At 41.9% G+C, this 4,603-nt stretch overlaps 1 long non-coding RNA gene across 1 annotated transcript; it reads right to left on the bottom strand.

Moving 5' to 3' along the window:
• Positions 1 to 355: 355 nt before the first annotated feature.
• Positions 356 to 3,688, bottom strand: LOC135916708 (uncharacterized). Its single transcript, XR_010569037.2, has 2 exons — positions 3,350 to 3,688; positions 356 to 2,961 (listed from the first exon to the last, which is right to left on the bottom strand). It is a non-coding gene; the product is annotated as an uncharacterized lncRNA (long non-coding RNA).
• Between the last annotated feature and the right edge of the window lie 915 nt (positions 3,689 to 4,603).

The raw sequence follows: 4,603 nt of genomic DNA, 5'->3' as shown, positions 1-4,603 counted from the left end.
AAGGTGGCCATCCAGCGAATGTCCCATGGACGTCAAAGCCGGATATGTGGATGTCCCAGGGACATTTACAGCAGGCTATTTGCTCTTTCAGGATGTCCACGGGACATCCGTTGGATACATATTTTGCTAATATGGGATGTTCGAGGGATATCGATTTTTAAAATTTGATTGGACGTACCATGCTGGCACCAGATGTGGTCTTCAACCTCTTGGGTCAGTGCCATATTCAATGTTGTTGCAGCATTTATATGCGTTTTTACTGCAATATTTATTAAATGCTACAACACACAAAGAATTAAGGCATTGATCCTGAAGGAGACCCGTCATACTGGCGCACAGCTAGGAAAAGACAATGTTACAGCTTTCATTTTTATTCACAGTAAAGCAAAAACAAGCAAAAAAACAGTGGGCTCTGGTCTTGTGTTATCACAGTAGAAGAGCTTCTGCATCCAGCGAACAAGCACTGCAAAGCCTACCTCCAATGCTTAAGACAAATAGCCTGCAAGTGGATATAGCGTCATCAGCTCTAGTGCATCAGAAGAAATCTAGGAATGTAGGGGGTGATCAGCAGATCAACTCAAATTTTTACACATTTTCTATGAAACTATACTTTAGTAAACCTAACACAAAGACAACACCAAGCACTAAAAGTATAGAACTGCAAAGCACGACTTGTCTCTTGCCACTAGAAACAATAAATATGGGCCCTTTTATTCACAGAAACATGCCATAAATCTGTCGCAGCCGTTATTCTCGTCAAGCACAATATCCGTACAAATGGACATGGTTATCGTTCAATAGCTTCTACATATGCAAATAAACCTCTAAAGCAACTTTATTAAAAGATGAGTGCATAAGACACATCTAAAAACATTTAAGGGCATTAAATTCCAACATAAACACAACGAGCTCTGTTGCATCAACCCAGTTACAAAGTGAGTGCATAAAACAAATAAAAGTTCAGTTTTATGATGTCAAATTAAAAACCACCAAAAAAAACAAGCATAGCTGGGACATATGGACCAAGCCCATCATTAGCTTGCAGATTCTGACTAGATTTCACTAAATATATATACTCCAAAGCACGATATGATGAGAGACTTGTCTCTTGCCACCAGAAACAATACATAAGGGCACTTTCCTTCAAAGAAACATAATGCCATCAATCTGTCACAGCCCTTATTCTCACCAAGCACAATATCCGTACAAATGGACATGGCTTCTACATATCAAAATAAACCACTAAGGTAACTAAAATATGAGCGCATGAGACATACATCTAAAAACATTTAAAGACATTAAATTCCAAAACAAAGACCAGAGGCTCTACTCTGTCAACCCTACTAAAAAGTGAGGGCATAAAACATTTAAAAGTTCAGTTTTATGACAATAAATTAAGAAAAACCAAGCATAGCTGGGACATGTGGGCCAAGCACACCATTAGCTTACAGATTCTGACTAGATTGGATTAAACATACACATAATTGCACACAGGCCACCTTGTTTCAGCATAACCAATAAAAAGAACTACACACTACCTCAAAAAAAAATGCAGCCACTGCCACTCACGATGGGAAATACTGCATTATATAGCAAGAGAAGTTGAATAAAGAAATTTAACATTACTATTGCTAAGAATAAAAATGTATCGCATCATTTGCAACAGAGAACAAGTCATGTAAGAGCTGTTGAGCTTACTATGAGTAAAGTGCTTTAGTCATCACAATACAGCCACTAATTACACTTGGGGAGTGACTGTAGTATCCTAAGCTCTGCAAAGCAGTTGAGGGCTATATTAGCATATTACAATACAGCTGCAGCAGAAGAATTTAACTTTTAGAACTGTTTTCACAATATCTGAACATTGAATCCAGTTAACAGTGCAAACATATAACCACGTACTTCACTATGTGCACAACTGCAGAACAAAGTTCTGTCAGTAGCTTCAAAAAAAAAGAAAAAAAAAGTGACCTTTTCGAGTATGAAATTACTTGCTTAGAAATACAGAACTCTGCATTCAAGAGTTTGGTAGCAAAACTTATAACACAGATACTGCCTCAAAGTGCTAGAAACTGTTACAAATGGTAAACATACATGCAAGAGCGATATTTAGCTTAAATTCCTATTTAAAAATTTGCACTTATTGGTTCCCTATCCTTGCTCAAACTAGGCAAAAAGAGCATTTTATGGTCTGGATCATTCAATTTAATACATGGCAGTTAGTTAACTGGCTTTTAAGTAAACAATGTAAAGTTGCCTTCGTTTCCAGGAATGCAAGCTGCTTCCAAAGTGGCACCAGCATAAGCTTGTGTTGCTGCCTGAAGGCAGGTATAGAAAGTAGCAATGGAAGGAGAGTTACCGTGTGTTCCAGAGGAGTGGGCAATACGTAGAAACTAGACTTGTACAGCTTTTACAGCTGACTAGACATTTTCACCTATCTCGTATGACGGCAACAGTCTCCAAAGCACTTGGTAACAATGCAACAGAAACTGCACATGATTTTGAGGATCACAATAACAGTGGATAACATACATACATTATACAGTGGACACAAGTCAAAAGTCAAACTTGCAATGTACTTTAGTTCAGCTGTATCTTTAAAAAAAATTATTCATCAAATAAAAAAACACTATGTCGCCCATAACCTCAAATGCCTAAAGTGGATGCTACCTGCAAAACACGAATTGTGACAGCACCCTTCACATTTTTTAAAGGAAAGGTATTATACTGAAGCGTGGAGGTGGCACATCGGTTGAGAAATACCACCATGAAGTTGTGGTTGAGCTGGTTGCCAACAGTGCATGGTCCTTGTCTTTGCCATTGGCTATCTGCTGCCATCAATGTTTGTTGTTGAGTAAAGCCAGTGTAAACAACACTTTGAATCAATATCCACAGAATGACCAGAGAATCAGAAGCTGGAAGCCTTGGCCCCTCTGCCGTGGTGACAGTTTCAGTCAGTATCTGAAACAGCAAACATGCCATGACAAAGACGATTGTCAGAAGCTACTTGTGAAATGGGATTGTTATAGGCATCTACTGTGCAACATCTCATTATCATGGTTTCAGTCGGCTGCAAAGTGCGAACATACATTTCTACACGACTAAGAACAAGGGCAGCAACAGAGGGTAAAACAAGTAAGGAACTTTGGGGCCTTTCTTCCGAGCCAGTTTGTGCAGTGCACAGGAGTCTGGCAGATTATACAAAGAGTATAAAAGTCGGTCACAAGCTCAACACAGATTTCACCATATCGACTGCTTAGAACACTTGCACATTAGGAATACTGGCACAACATACATTTTTGTGCACAGTTCAGGATTTTACATGATGCCACAATGTAAATTCCATTACCTGCTGCCTGCTCAAGTAGTCTTGGCTTTGACTTCTGAAACTTGGTGGCAACGCGCTCGGGAGCATGCCGGAGCCACGATTTGATGGAGGCCTCAACGTCAGCAGCAGTTGCATTTGGCGCTTTGCGAGCAGCATCTGAAATTTACAAGATTCTTTAAATCATCTCAACAATAACAGTTGTCTTGGTGAAAATACAAATTTCAAGTCGTACAGTCTGCTGAACCTGCGAAAAAATTGAGAAATTACTGCCTACTCAAAGTCCTTCCACACATTATAAATTTGTTATATTGAATAGAGTTGGGCATTTCAGTTGCACTTGCTTTTTCAAATGATAATGAGGCAGAACACCAGCCAGAACGGTCTAATGATTGCTTTGCATTTTTTATTTAGACTGCTATTTCAATCATCTCACACTGCCTTAAGCTACCCCTATAGGGCCCATGCATTAAAATCGGGAACCGCAAGAGCGCCGCCATGTTGCTACACGCCGAGGTTGCCAGCTCCTGAAAGGCTTGCTAGACTTGGTGACAGTAGTCAGTTTTAATCCGGCAACAGTAGCAGCGTAGCAGCATGGCGTCTCGCTTGTAGTGTTGTGTGCGTACGTGCAGCCGTGTCTTTGGGCTTTGTTCTTTATTCTATGTTGCGGGATGGTGTGGGTGTGGTCCATGTTGGCCGTACAGCTGGCAGTTATGCAACCGAGGGATGATCCTGTTCAAGTTTCCGGCGGTATGCGGTTTTCAGCGGTCACGCCTGTTGCAGGAGTGTCACTCGACGACGTTACGAGCTCGAAGTTGTGGTCAGATTCCTCGTTGGCGTTCCGTAATTATCTTCGCACGGGCGCGGTATGTTGCACAAGCCGCTTTCGCGATCTGTCGTCGCGACGATAGATCGGGTTTTTTATTATTATAAGTAATGATCCAGCTGTAGGGCACATGTAACCGACAAACGGAAGTCTCAGGAGAGCACCTGAGATGATAGTAGAGCAGGCGGCGTAGGAACTCCAGGGCACCCGAGGGACAGTGGGGGGATCAAAGCTCGAAGCAGAACGGTACGTAGGTTGGGGCCGCCGAGGCAGGTGTGTGCCAGGGAGTGTTCGCAGGGACAGCTCCCCTAGCACGCGCAGCCGTGCCTCGCAAGGTCGAGATACTTTAAGGGCACCTGCGCCCATGATCTTTCTTTTGCCACGGCGCAGTGAGCACGATTAACGAGAATAATGTGGAGGGCATCCGGTGCAGTCGCGAATGCATCATGACA

The sequence above is a fragment of the Dermacentor albipictus genome, chromosome 3, assembly GCF_038994185.2.
Source record: "Dermacentor albipictus isolate Rhodes 1998 colony chromosome 3, USDA_Dalb.pri_finalv2, whole genome shotgun sequence".
In the NCBI taxonomy this organism is placed as follows: domain Eukaryota; kingdom Metazoa; phylum Arthropoda; class Arachnida; order Ixodida; family Ixodidae; genus Dermacentor; species Dermacentor albipictus.
Note: the sequence above shows the minus strand (reverse complement) of the source record. Positions and strands in the feature narration are given on the sequence as shown.